General features: G+C 40.2%; 1 long non-coding RNA gene across 1 annotated transcript in view; it reads right to left on the bottom strand.

The window, feature by feature from the left end:
* Positions 1-2,406: 2,406 nt before the first annotated feature.
* LOC122551635 overlaps positions 2,407-15,422 on the bottom strand; it is a 35,058-nt gene continuing 22,042 nt past the window's right edge. Inside the window, exon 3 of the long non-coding RNA XR_006312151.1 lies at positions 2,407-2,480. This is a non-coding gene — a long non-coding RNA (uncharacterized LOC122551635). The remainder of the gene's footprint in view (positions 2,481-15,422) is intronic.

The raw sequence follows: 15,422 nt of genomic DNA, 5'->3' as shown, positions 1-15,422 counted from the left end.
AAATGATGGGAGAGAAACTGGAGAAAGATACCCATTCATGGCTGGAATGGGGAGGCACAGAGGACATTGGGCAGGAGTGGTTACTGCAGGTGCTGGAGATTAGAGTCAAGATTGGAGCGGTGCTGGAAAAGCACAGCATGTCAGGTAGTATCCGAGGAGCAGGAGAATCGACGTTTTGGGCAAAAGCCCTTCATCCAGAATCCTGATGAAAGCCTTTTGCCTGAAACGTCAATTTTCCTGCTTCTTGGATGCTGCCTGACCTGCTGTGCTTTTCTAGCACCGTTCTAATCTTGACAGAGGACATTTGGTCAGGTGGTATAGGGGAAGAGAGGGAGGTGGTAAGCAGGCATCTGATCGGATGCTCACAAGTGAAAAAGAAGTCCATCAGCTTGATTCCTCTTTACTATTGGAGTTAGTGCTGGGGTAGGGTGCAGGGTGGGTTTTGAATGCAATTTTTAGGAGAGAAAGCAAACCAAATGTTGTCTTTGCACTTTGGGATGATCCTGGAATAAGATGTAGTTTTGGCAGATGAGAGTAGGAGCTGGTTGTGCTTTGTGTTTCAAGCAGAAATGGTCATGAATGGCAATACCAGTTATTGATCACAGTAGCATCAAAGTTCAGCAGGTCATAGAGAAGGCAAATAGAATGTTGACTTTGATTTCAGAGGGGACGGAGTATGAAAAGAAGAAAGTCTTATGAAAACTATACAAGACACTAGTTGGACCTGGAATACTGTGCAGAATTTGTTTCCTAAATCTGTGAAAGGTATACTGGCATCAAAGGCATTCTCAAGAAAGTTTTCTGGACTGATTCTGGATGTAGTGGGATTCTCTTAAGAGGAGAGCTTGAGTAGGTTATATGCACTGGAAGAATGAGAGGTGGCCTTATTGAAACCTCTACGATTGTTGGGTGTTTACAAGCTAGCTGCAGAAAGTTAATTGGAGCAGTTTAGGACCAGAGACATAACCTTAGAGTGAGGGGTTGCCCAGTTATGACAGAGATGAGAAGGAATTTCTTCTCTCAGAGAAGTATTGAATCTGTGGAATTCTTTCTTGCAGAGACATGGAGAGGCTGGACAATTAAGCATGACCAAGGTTGAGATAGTCACTATCTGATAAGTAAGGAAATCAAGGGTTACGCAGAAAAGCCAGGAAAGTGGTGCTATGGCTTATCAGATCAGCAGTGAATTTCATTGAAAGGTAGAACAAACTTGATAGCCTGAAAGGGTGACTTTTGCTTCTATATGTTACAGTCTGTAAGTCTGCATGCGCTGAATTTGAGAAAGCAAAGATGAGGACTGCTTTGTTGGAATGGCCAGAGTTTTAAATCATTTATGATTTTTACAGAGACTAGGCCATCAAATGTGGAGGCAAGGTGTGATTGAGCATAGATAAGTGTTTATGAATGTAATATAACTGATGACCTTCATTGACAAGTGTAATTTGCTCAATCTTGTGAAAATAAAAAATGAATATGCAAGAACCAATGTTCAATAAGAATTAGCACAGGCAGTAAACTCAATCTTATCATAAGGATGGATATATTTGTTTCAGCCTTTCCTACATTCAATACAAGGTGGAAAGTCACAGTCCAAGTGTATGACTGTCATATGTTTATTGTCACATTGCCTGGTGTTTAGAAACAAGCTATTATCCATGGAAATCTCAGCATTTACAGTTATTATCTATCAAGAACAAAGGTTAAATATTTCTCGTGCTTATGCTCAATTGACACAGGCATGGGCTTCTTTTTCTTCAAGGCCTTGTACAGCAGTCATTTAAATAATAAAAATTGATATGTGAAGTCACAAAGATGGTTTAGCCTTACTGCTTACTGTGATGGGTAGCATTTCTGTAACTGTAATTCTGATGAAAGGCTTTGAACAGAGTTCCAGTTCAGGAATTACTCAATTGTGGTCAACACATCTGATTTAGATATTACATACTGACAAAAATTGAAAAACTTATTTCCCTTCTTTCAGACCATTTAAAATAAAATTGTACAGTTTGGTGTCTTGTCACATGGACTGCAGCAGTTCAAAAGTTACTCATCAACGCCTTCTCCAGGGAAGTTTGGATGGGCAATATTTGCAGACCTAAATGCTCACTCACCATGAAAGATTTTTTTTTTAAAATCTAATACAGAATTGTAGCTATGATAGTTTGTTTGACTTTGACATATTGTACATTAACCTCCTCACAGTAGACTATAACTACAAGGAAACCCAAGTGAACCATTTTTAGTGGTTTTGGAAACTGTGAGAAATATTACTTGGATTCCAATGTCTAAGAAATCACTGAAGTCCAAATGACTGGACAAGCTGAACAAGTATAAACATTGGTTCTGATGGGTCACTTGGAACAAGTTAGCTTAGATGTTAATTTTAGCTTTGTATATTCCACTTACTTTGTTCTTCTTGTGGCGATGTTTAGTACGTTCCAAGTAGACAAGATAATGTAAATGAGGGTAAATCATCAATCCTGTTTGTAGAATGCATTGAACAATATCAGGATTTTCACTTCACAAAATTGTACACAACATACCTTTTTCAAATATCAAAGAAACTTTGAGATTTACAGCCCAAAGGAGCCCATTGTGACTGTTCAAATTAATCCTGCCCAGCTGCTCGATGTCTACAAATTTGTATCTTCACCTGCATTAATTTTTTTCTTCTAACTTTTCCTGTAAACCACAGAAGTCTTTGACATATTTCAATGATTTATATATTTGGACCTTTTTTTTCTTGATCACCAAGATCTTCCAAATAACTTTCAATTCAATCTGTATCTCCAAGTTTTTCCTACTAGTATACACTGTCACATCTTCCTCTACATTAAGTTTCATCTGTCAGCTAACTGTCCATTCTAAGTTAATAATGTCACTTCTGATATCTTTTAAAATATTTCTTGTGTTTGTCAAATCTACTAGTTCAGCATTTTTTTAGTATTATGCAAAAGAAGTGATAGAATTGAGTGACAATACCAAGATCATCTTGTTCATTTTTCTCATGAGTTATGGCAAGATTCTTGCCAGACAGTGACGAGTTCCCATTTGATGCTCTTCATTGTGTGTTAAACAATCTGTTAACAGCCAAACTCACCATGAGTTGCCATCCTACAAAACTTACCAAATATCAGGAAACCTCAAAATGGAACCCAGTACAAGTTCTTAGTGGGTTCAAGATGTCATTTTCACGAAAGGACCCTCCAACTGCACTGGGCACTGCCTGGGCACCAGCAACATGCAATCCACATTGTCGTGCCTGACAAACCTGCAAGAATTCCTTGAGGAGTTAACAAGTAGGTTGGACCAGGGAAACCCAGCGGATGTTTTCTATCTAGAATTCCAAAAGGCTTTTGATAAGGTGCCCTCACGGGAGGCTGCTGAATAAGGTGAGTGCCCATGGTGTTCGAGGTGAGCTACTGGCATGGATTGGGGATTGGCTGTCTGACAGAAGGCAGAGAGTTGGGATGAAAGGTTCTTTTTCAGAATGGCAGCTGGTGACAAGTGGGGTCCCACAGGGTTCAGTGTTGGGGCCACAGTTGTTCACTTTATATATTAATGATCTGGATGAAGGGACTGGGGGCATTCTGGCAAAGTTCACCGATGATACAAAGTTAGGCAGACAGGCAGGTAATACTGAGGAGGTGGGGAGGCTGTAGAAAGGTTTAGACAGTTCTAAATGGCTGATGAAATTCATCATGAGCAAGTGCGAGGTCTTACACTTTGGAAAAATGAATACAGGCATGGACTATTTTTTAAACAGTGTGAAAATTCATAGAGCAAAAGTACAAAGGGATCCGGGAATACTAGTCCAGGATTCTCTAGAGGTTGATTTGCAGGTTGAGTCCGTGATTAAGAAAGCAAATGTAATGTTGTCATTTATCTCAAGAGGGTTGGAATATAAAAGCAGTGATGTGCATCTGTGAGTTTATAAAGCTCTAGCTAGGCCCCATTTAGAATACTGTGTCCAATTTTGGGTCCCACACCTCAGGAAGGACATACTGGCACTGAAGCGTGTCCAGCGGATGATCCCTGGAATGGTAGGCCTAACATAGGATGATCGGCTGAGGATCCTGGGATTGTATTCATTAGAGTTTAGAAGGTTGAGGAGAGATCTAATAGAAACTTATAAGATAATGCATGGCTTAGAAAGGGTGGATACTAGGAAGTTGTTCCCGTTAGGCGGGGAGACTAGGACCTATGGGTACAGCCTTAAAATTAGAGGGGGTCAATTTAGAATGGAAATTAGGAGACATTTCTTCAGCCAGAGAGTGGTGGGCCTGTGGAATTCATTGCCACGGAGTGCAGTGGAGGCCAGGATGTTGGCTGTCTTCAAGGCAGAGGTTGATAAATTCTTGATCTTGCAAGGAATTAAGGGCTACCGGGAGAGTGCAGGTAAGTAGAATTGAAACACACATTAGCAATGATTAAATGATGAAGTGGACTTGATGGGCCGAATGGCCTTGCTTCCACTACTTTGTCTTATGGTCTTATTAGCGCCAGCCTCAATGACCACTCATGGCACATATTGGAACCACTTACAGGATGCTTCTGGATGTTAACTGTGCACCACAGAGTGCACCAGAATCTACCATTGTAATGCTACAGCAAGGACACTCTGCCACAGGAATATGCACCCAGCTCATGGACTGGATGAGGCTGGATCTCCAGCATATTTACTTACTGTCATAGGGCTCACTTATTCTGCACCCATGCCCTGCATTGCTTTGCCTTACTTTTGCATAATATCTCCTCAGTTAGCTCTATTAGGCTGATAATACTATTGTTTCTTCCGTGCCATTTACTTCAGAAACAAAGTCAGGAAGGTAGCCATGGTTGTAAACACACCTCAGTCCAATCAAGGGCATTGCCCTTCACTCAGGGGTACCTGGCAGTCAGTCAATGCCAGCCTTTGCAACCAGTCCATGGCCTGTTCAGGTCTGTGAGAGTCAGGATTCCCTGCTGAGAAAGGTTGAGCAGCTGAATAAATGGGCAACACACCACTCATCTTGATTGTTTCTGCCCTGCTGTGGGCTAATTGGCTCCAGTAATGAGAGAGAGGCTGGCATTATGGAAGTTGAAAGTGCATGATACAGCTATTATTGTTGGTGCAGGTGGGCCAGTTCCCTGAGTGAGAGAGTAGGCAAGGTTAGGGGTATTGTAGTTGGTGATGGTGAATAAGAAAGATGTTGCAGGCAATAGTGAGGATGGTCAAGCATGATCTTGGTGGGAGGTGGGTCCAGTAGTAGACATGGATTCAGCATAAGTTAATGGATACAAGATGGTGGCACTTATGCTGGCGAAGTTGGAAAGGCCACTGAAATTATTCCTGCAGTGCTGGGCATTCCTGCTAATGGCTGAGACTGCTCTAACCTGGTGACGTCAGAGCAGGCTAGCATGATCTGATGACATAGCCTCCACTGTTGGTCCTGAGGGAAGAGGAAGTTTTCCCTCACCAATGCAGCAGGCGTTCCAGGACCCTCCCTGCACATTGAAATGCCAGTTTTCCCCTATCTCTGTCATGACAGATGGCAGGAACTGTGCAGTGCAGCGCTGGACTGATAGTGTTTGCTGAGAGCAAAGTGTGCCTTTACATATGGCAGTGGAGTGCATGGACGCCAGTTGATTCCAGCACCTCTACTGAGTGCCAATCTGTTCCAGATATGACATTTGGGAAAATGGTGTAGAATTTGGATGTAATTCATGCCATGAGGGCTCAAAAAGCAATTAATGCGATATGTTTGGTAAAATATGGTGAAAAAAATCTATTTGGCCTAGCAGCAAGAATCACTCCACAGACTACAGTGTGACTCAGACTTAGTAAACAACCATAAACTTTAGCATCTCAAGCCCTAACCATCTATATTGTGAGAATAAAAGTGGGTGAAGTATTAGACCAGTGCTACACCTCTTCCAAAATCTCTGTTATCAACTGATTAACCTTTGCTGTCCATCAACCAACTTTCCATCTGTTTTGCAGCATTTTCTTCTAGGCAAGTTTGATTTTTTATAATTAAAGCCTGACTTAAAGCTTAGTGAAATCAACATAGACAGCATGTGCTATGTTTGATTTAACCAATCAACCATTTGTTCATAAAAACCTACAGAATTTGTCACATAAGGGTTCTCTTTAATGGTTCTAAACATGGTTTCAAGACCCCTTGTAGCCAGGTTTATTCTTCTATCACAGTGAGCAGAATTGTTACATTGATTATTTTCCAAAATCTCAGTGCAGTTTACACATATATTCATTATTATTTCTATTTACATTAAATGTCTTTTTTTCACAGCCTTTTATAGCCCTTCTAATCTCAGTTATCCTCCCCAATGTATCTTAGAAAGTTATCATGTTTTTCCCGAGAGCAGGTAGCCCTTGTAAAATGATATGCCTTCTTTTAAATATAACTTTCAATTTCATCACTCTGTATCATTACAAAACTTGATTTTCTTCATTATGCAGTTGTTTCAATTAATGGGAAGTATATCGATAGAGAGAAACTCTATTTTCAACTTTATTCATCTCCTAACGAAGATTTGTCATTGCTTACTCGTAAATTCTTTGCACAATTTATTTTGGTCAGGTTCCTTCTCATCTCATTGGACTTAACTCTACATCTGTTACCTTTAACTCATTATTATCCTACACTATATTCACACTGAACATTGCCATTTATTAGTCACTATTTCCCAATTATTGTCCTTTTCATGCAATCAGTTGTTCATTCTTCTTATCCTAAAAATATAGCAAGCAACAATTTTTATTGATTTGGAAGTATAGTGCTTCACATCTCCACATCTTTCATAATCTTTTAACAAGTAATATTATTCAATCTAATCTCTTTTCGTTAGCATCAAGGTTTACACTAAATTCATATTAGGATGCAATGGGCTTTAAATTTTAAACTTAAATTTGAAAACTGTGACCCAGTAATCACCAGACCTTGATAAGATCTAATACCTCCTCATTCCACATGCTAATATTAAACGTCAGTGATTCATTTGCTGATAACAATTATACATTAAACAGACAGTTTGTAAAATTTCAATGATGCTTCTAACAAGTTTCATTTTTTTTACATTCATCATTAAACCCAAACTGTATTATTCTCTTCTAAATACTTTTCCTGATTCTTTCTATTTAAGTGTATTCAATTGGCTGTACGTAAGTATGATAACAACTTTACACTTTTTTGTAATGTAATCCATTTTAAAAAGTTTATGATTCGCTTTATTGCAATTTCAATTTTAACATTTTCTATATCTTCTATGCAGAATCTCCCCAGCTGGCATATTTATTCTGTAACAGATGGCACTAAAAGAATCTAAGATAGTACTTGTTAGCAACCTTATCTATTTCCATAAATATTCTTATTGTATGTTTGAGATAGGTTTTAGGGTTGAAGGAGTTCATATCATAGGCAAAAGTGAGGACTGCAGATGCTGGACATCAGAGTCAAGATTAGAGTGGTGCTGGAAAAGCACAGAGCTGCTCAGGCAGCATCTGAGGAGCTGCCCGAAACATCGATTTTCCAGCTCCTCAGATGCTGCCTGACCTGCTGTGCTTTTCCAGCACCAGTCTAATCTGGAGTTAATACCATACCAAGTAATGTCGTTGCAGTTTTATATTTTTTTAATCACATAAGTTTTTAGCTTGTTTGCTGTTTTGTCCTCAACCACAACAAATTATTTTTTCTGTGCATTCAAATACATTTTAGAAGATTTAGGGTATCATTGTTGAAACATTCCATGTGCTGTGATATACTTGATCAAATGAGCCTACATTTCTTTATGTGTTGAAAAAGAGATCCAGGTGTCCAAGATGCTACGTCATTGGGGTACGTATGAAGCCAAAAATTCTAATAACGTATAGTATGTGCATGAAATCAGAAATCTCAACTAGTCAAACCAGTTGTTGAAAAAGATCCTTAGAATGATTGTATGGGTTTTGTTGCATATTACCAAGGTAGCTGATATCCACTATGTTGTGTCAAGGCACTGAAAATAAAATCCAGTGTGTTGAGAGTCCCTCTATGCCTGGAATGTTTCATTTCTTTTCCTTCTTTGGACATTAATGATTGTATTTAACTGCTGTTGTGTTTGCAAAGATCACTTTCAGTCTAAAATGATGTTAGACAATTGAGATATTTAGTTGATATTTAATTAACTCTTAGAATTATTGTTACCATGAGCAGTAAGTTAAATGTAATGCTCAAAATGTTAAAGTTGATGACTTTCCAGCTATCCATTGAAACATGATGTCCCTACTTCAAAAATGCTTTCATAAGAAAGACATTCCAGAACTATGTGGGAAGAACTGGAACTGCCAAATCTTATAAGGTCATAAGATATTTCATCATACCATATGTTATGGCATGAAAAATAACTTGTAAACATTTGGTTTCCTGCATTTCCTCAGGATAATTTAAACTTTATGCATAATGCATTGAGAATGTAGGGTTAGACTTTAGGGTTAGAACAATTTCAATAAAACGTTGCCTTTTGCTATAACCATCTGCATTTGAAAACCTCATCCATGCCTTCAGTACTTCCAGAATTAATTAGTTCAATGTTCTCTTGGCTGGCCTCCAATCTTCCATCCACCCTCAACCTGAGCTGCTTAATTTTCATTCTTCCATGGGTGTGTGCATCACTGGCTAGACCAGAATTTATTGTCCATCCTTAACTGCCCATGAGAGGTGGTTGTGAACCATCTTTTGAACTCCATATTTTGTAGTCTATGTGGTGTCAGGGCACCAAAGGAAAGGAGTTTTAGAATTTTGACCCAGCTCATCTGAAACTCTGCTGCCTGTTAAATTCCCATGGGGAAACTCTAAACCAAAAGAAGCAATTTTCTGAGGAGTCACTGGACTCAAAACATTAACTTTGTGTTCTTCCCACAGATGCTGCCAGAGCTGCTGAGTTTCACCAGCAATTTCTGGTTTTATCCAAACCTGTTTATCTTTGCTCATAAGATAATCCCACCATACCATGCTCATCCTAGTGAACCTCTGAACTGACTCCAATGAAATGATGTCTTTCCTTAAAGAATGGAACCAAAAGTGCTCACAGTACTCCAAATGTGGTCTCACCAGAACCTTGTAGAGTTGGAGTAAGACTTCCCTACTTTTACACGCTAACCTCCTTAAAATAAGGGCCAACATTCCATTAGCCTTCTTGATACCTGCTGCAACTCCATGTCAGTTTTTTGTAGTTTGTGCACAAGTACCCTCAAGTCCCTATGTGTTGCAGCTTTCTCTCCATTTAAATCAATATCTATTCTTTATTCTCCCTTCCAAAATAAATTTTTTCACATTTTCCCATGTGATACTCTACTTGCCAACTTGTTGCTCAATTACTTAACCTGTCAGTATTTCTCTGTAAACTGTTTGCATCCTTCTCAAAACCTGTTTTACCACCAATTCTAGTGCTGTCTGCAGATTTTTGTAAATAGTTGCAGTCCCAGCACTAATCCCTGTGGAACCCACTGGTCAGAGGTCGCCAATCTGGAAAAGAGCCCCTTATCCCACTCACTGTTTCCTGACCATGACCATGAGCCAATTTTCTATCCATGGCACTATTCTACTTCAGGAACTGTGGGCACGTATGACAACCTTCTGAAAGGTACTTGGTCAAATGTCTTCTAGAAGTCCAAATACATCTACTGGTTCCCCTCTATCCACTCTGATTGAAACTTCCTTGAAAAGCTCTATTAAATTAGTCTGACGTGGTTTACCTTTCATAAAGCAATGCTGACTCTGCTTGATTAGGTTATGATTTTCCAAATGTTCTGCTATTACTTCATTAATAAATAATTCCAGTACTTTTCCAACAAGATATGTTAGCCTTAAGTTACCCACTTCTTTCCCCCATTGCTTTTTCAATATGGGTGTCACATTAGCAGTTTTGCAATCCTTTGGTACTACTCAAGAATCTAATGACTTTTGGAAAACTACACGTAATATGTCCACTATGTCTTAAGCTACTTCTTTTAGGATTCTACAATATGTTTGCAAAGTTCTGATTCAACCCATCAACCAATGAATAATGGTCTGTTCATGATCTAGTAGTTTGATCCAAACTTTTAGCTATTTTGTAATTTTTTTTTAGAGTCAAGTTATTTTTAAATAAGTCATAAGCTGATTCACTAACAGGCTCTGAAATTCTACATTGCTTCTTACTGCCAAGCAGAAAACCTAACTGTTCATGGAACTTTCCTTACTTTCTTCCAAAAAAAAAATTATGGTCCTCTTTCTGACTCTGTCTGCTTTGCCATTGTTTCTGCATTGTTCCTTAGTTTGTAGCCTTCCTTTGTCTCTGCAAAGGCACAGCTTCTTTATTAGCTTTATTCTTGTTGGTACTGCTTCCAGGGCAAGAGTCACCAGGTTTTTTTATGATCCAAGAAAATAATAATTGATGAAAACTCAAGTTTTTTTCAAACATCCTTAAAACCAATTCACAGACGTTTACAAGAAATTACATTTTTGCTTCTGTGTAAACATGCCCATATTCCCAATCTCAACGCCCCCTCCCCAACTTTACGATGCACAGTAACTGAAATTGGCTCCCAGTCCACTAATAAATATTTTTAAGAACCATCCACCTCTCTTCAGGTGCCAATAAAGTATTGCCTGTCCATATCTCTGTAAGCTTCTCTAGCCCTACAACAATCTGAGCACTCTTCATTCCTCCAAGTCAGGCTGTATGAATATCCCCACTCCCATTATTTCACAACTTTTGCCCATGCCTTCAGCCATCTAGACATGAAACCCTGGAATTTGTTTCTGTCAACCTTTCCAGCCATCCCTTAAATATAGCATGCATATTTCTTCAACCAAGTTTTTTAGCAACTTGCTTTATGTCTCTTTTTAATTCTGTGTCAGTCTTGTTTGATTACATAGCTATGAAGTGCCTGAGAGTGTTTTTTCCATCACAAAGGTGTTCTATAATCACGGGGTGGGGGGGGGGGGAGCATTTGTTGTCTGCCACCTGTTGCCTCTGAGAAGTTGGTGATGACCTGTCTTCTTGAACCACTGCAGTCCATGTTCTATAGGTATACCCACAATGTCCTTAGGGAGGGATTTCCAGATTTTTTACCCAGCGTCAGTGAAGGAATGGCAATATATTTCCAAGTCAGGATGGTGAGTGGCTTGGAGGGGTACTTACGGGAGTGGTGTTCCCTCATATCTGCTGCCCATGTCCTTCCAGATGGAAGTGGTTGTGGGTTTGACGGTGCGGTTCAAGGTATTTTGGTGAATTTCTGCAGCGCGTCATGTGGATAGTACATACTGGTGCTACTGAGCGTCAGTGGTGGAAAAAGTGGACACTTATGGATGTAGTGCCAATCAAACAGGCTGCTTTGTCTTCGATGATGTCAAGCTTCCAGAGTTTTGTTGGCACTACATCCACCCAGACAACTGGGGAGCATCCCAAGATACTTCTGACATATGCTTTTATATGGTGGACAGACTTTAGGGAGTAAGTGAGGACTGCAGATGCTGGGGATCAGAGCTTAAAAATGTGTCTGAAGAAGGGCTTATGCCCGAAACATCGATTCTCCTTCTCCTTTGATGCTGCCTGACCTGCTGCGCTTTTCCAGCAACACATTTTTAAGACTTTAGGGAGTCAAGAGCATGTTACCCGTCCCAGTATTCCTAGCCTCTGACCTGCCCTTGTTGATACTGTGTATATATGGAGAGTTCAGTTGAGTTTCTGGTCAATGGTAACCTCAAGGATGTTGATAGTGAGGTATTCAGTGATACTAAGCTTATTGAATGTCAAGGGGTGGGTGTTAGATTGCATCCTATTGAACATGGTCATTGCCTGGTGTTTGTGTGGTAGGAATGTTATTTGCTACTTGTCAGCCCAAGCCTGGATATTGTCCAGATCTTGTTGCATTTGAACATGGACTCCTTCACTATCTGAGGTATTGGAATGGAACTGAACAATGTGCAATCATTCGCAAATATCCCCACTTCTGACCTTAGATGGAGAGAAGGTCATTGGTGATGGAGCCGAAGGCGGTTGTGCTGAAGACTCTACCTTGAGGAACTCTTGTAGAAATATCCAGGATCTAATATACTGACCAACAACCATTATCATCTTCCTTTTTGTCAGGTGTGAATCTAACCAGTGGAGAGTTTGTGCAATCGTCCACTGATTCCAGTTTTACTAGGAGTCCTTATTCCCACACTCGGTCAAATGCAGCCTTGATGTCATGGGGCTGTTGCTCTCACTTCATCGCTGGAATTCAGCTGTTTTGTCCATGTTTGAACTAATGCTGTAATGAGGTCAGGAGCTGAGTGGCCCTGGCAGAACCCAAACTGGGCGTCACTGAGCAGGTTTTTGCTGAGCAGGTGTTGCTTGATAGCTTTGTTGATGACACCTTCCCTCTTATGACCAAGGGTAGACTGGTCAGGTGGTAATTGGCTGGGTTAGATTTGCCTTGCTTTTTATGTACAGGATGTACCATGGGCAATTCTTCACATTGCCAGGATCTAAGTGTACTCAAACAGCTGGCTAGAGGTGCAACAAGTTCTGGAGCACAAGTCTTCAGTACTATTGCTGGACTGTTGTTAAGGCCCATAGCCTTTGTACTATCCAGTGTCTATAACCATTCTTTATATCATGTGAAGTGAATTGAATTAGCTGAAGACTGCAAGCTACGATGTTGGAGACCATTGGAGGAAGCTGAGATGGATTATCGATTTGGTACTTCTAAATGAAGATGGCGTTAGCCTCATCTTTTGCACTGATGTGCTGGGCTCTTCCACCTTTGAGGATGGGGATATTTGTGAAATCTCCCTCTCCTCCCTGAGTTACTTAATTGCCCACTACCATTCATGACTGGATGTGGCAGGACTATAGAGCTTAGATCTGATCTGCTGGATGTGGGATTGCTTAGCTCTATCACTTGCTACTTAAACTGTTTAACATGCAAGTCGTCCTGAATGGTAGCTTTACTTTTCGATATGCTTGGTGCTGCTCCTGTAATGCCCTCCTGCACTCTCCATTGAACCAGAGTTGACAATTTGACATGATGGTAATGGTTGAGGGGGGTACATTATAGATTGCAGTATGATTCTGCTACTGTTGATGACTCACGGTACCTCATGGATATCCAGTCTTGAGATGCTACATTTGTTCAAAGTCTGTCCCATTTAGCACAACACGATTGAAGGTACTCCCAATGTGAAGGCAGGATATTGTTTCTATAAGGACTGTGTGGTGGTCACTCTGAACAGTGCTGTCGTGGACAGATGCATCTGCTGCCGCTGATTGGTTGGGATAAGGTCAAGTGTATTTTTTCCCTCTTGTTGGTTCCCTCACCATCTGTCACAGACCGAGCTCAGCAACTGTGTCCTGTAGGATCTGACCAGTTCGATCAATCATGCTGCCACCCTTGACATTGAAATCCCCACGCAGAGTACGCTTTGTGTCCTTGTCACCTTCCATGCTTCCTTCAAATGTTGTTCAACATGGAGGAGTTTTGATTCATCAGCTGAGGGAGGACAGACGTGGTCATCAGCAGAAGGTTTGCTTATCCATGTTTAATCTGAAGCCACAAGATTTCGTGGGGTCTGGAATCAACATTGAGGACACCAGGGCAACTTCTTCTTGACTGTATACTATTGTACGACCGTCTCTGCTGGGACTGCCCTGCCAGTGGGACAGAACATATCCATGGATGGTGATGGTGGCGTATGGTACATTTTCTGTAAAGTATGATTCTACAATAGCCTGTTAATGACTAGTTAGTGAGATAGCTCTCCTAATTTTGGCGTTAACCCCCAGATGTTAATAGGAGGGTTGGCAGGGCTGTTTTTTGCTGTTGTCGGTTCCAGGTCAATGTCAAGTGGTCTGATTGGTTTTAATGCAACTTCGTAGGGATTGATACAACTGAGTGGCTTGCTCAACTACTTCAGTTGGGAATGTTTGGAGTCACGTACAGGCCAGACCTCACATGCAGGTGAGGATGGACACTAGTGAACCAGATGGATTTTTCCCAACAATTGGAAATGGTTTCACAGTCATCAGTAGATTCTAATTTCCAAATATTTTTACTGAATTACATATTCCACCATCTACCATGGTGGAATTTGAATCTAGGTCCCCAGATCATTAGCTGTGTTTCTGGATTAATAATCGAGCAGTCATATCCATTGAGGCTGTCACCTCCTTTGTGCATTGTTGTTATTGATCTTGTTGCATAGAAACGCTAAGAGGATGCCTGTGTCCAACAGTGTTTCACAGGGATCGATTCTGGGTCCTCTTTTGCTTGTCTTTTATATAAATGATTTGGATGAGAATATAGAAGTTCTGGTTTGTTTGCAGATGACACCAAAATTGGTGCATAGTAGACAGTGAAAAAGGTTTTCTAAGATTACAAAACAATCTTGTTCAAATGGGTCAATGGGGCTGAAAATAGCAGATGCAGTTCAATCTGGTAAATATGAGGTATTGCATTTTGGTACAACAAACAAGGATAGGCCATTTTTAGTTAATTGTAGGGCCTTGGGTATTATTGTAGAACAGAGGTACGTAATTCTTTAAAGTTTGCGACATATATAGACACGATGGTTAAAAAGGCATTTGGTATGCTTGCCTTCACTACTCAGTCCTTTGAGTATAGGAGTTGGGAAGTCATGTTGACATTATACACGACATTGGTGAGGCCTCTTCTGGAATACTGTGTCCAGTTCTGGTCATCCACTTATAGGAAGGATATTATTAAGCTGGAGGGGGTTCAGAAGAGATTTACTAGGATGTTGTCTGGTATGGATGGTTTGAGTTAAAGAAAGGCTGGATAGGCTGGGACATTTTTCACCGGAGGGTAGGAGGTTGAGACATGACCTGATAGAAGTTTATTTAAAACAGAGAGGTATAGATAGAGTTGATGGTGGTTGTCTTTTCCCTAATGCGAGGAATTTCAAGATTAGGTGACACATTTTTAAGGTGTGAGGAGAGACATTTAAAAAAGACATGAAGCAATTTTTTTTCACACAGAATGGTTCACATGTGAAATGAACTTCCTGAGGAGGTGGTGGATGTCAGTACAATTACAGTATTTAAAAGACATTTGGATGGATACATAAGAAAGATCTGGAGGGATTTAGCCAGAAGCAGGCAGGTGGGACTAGTTTAATTTGGGATTAGTTGGACTGAAGGGTCTGTTTCCACACTGTATGACTCTGACTGTATAAGAACAAATTGTTCAGTTACTACTGGCACAGCATTCAAATTCAATCAAATTAATGGAATAAAAGTCTCAAGCTAGTACTGTTGGCACAGGAACACAATGTGTGACATTTCCTCAGCGTGAGGTAAATGATGAATTTTGTTTTACAGACTATAAGTTTGAAAATTAAAATATATTCTCACTGGTGCAACAACAATAACAAGGAAAATGTTTAGAATAATAC

This window comes from Chiloscyllium plagiosum, chromosome 7 (genome assembly GCF_004010195.1).
Source record: "Chiloscyllium plagiosum isolate BGI_BamShark_2017 chromosome 7, ASM401019v2, whole genome shotgun sequence".
In the NCBI taxonomy this organism is placed as follows: domain Eukaryota; kingdom Metazoa; phylum Chordata; class Chondrichthyes; order Orectolobiformes; family Hemiscylliidae; genus Chiloscyllium; species Chiloscyllium plagiosum.
Note: the sequence above shows the minus strand (reverse complement) of the source record. Positions and strands in the feature narration are given on the sequence as shown.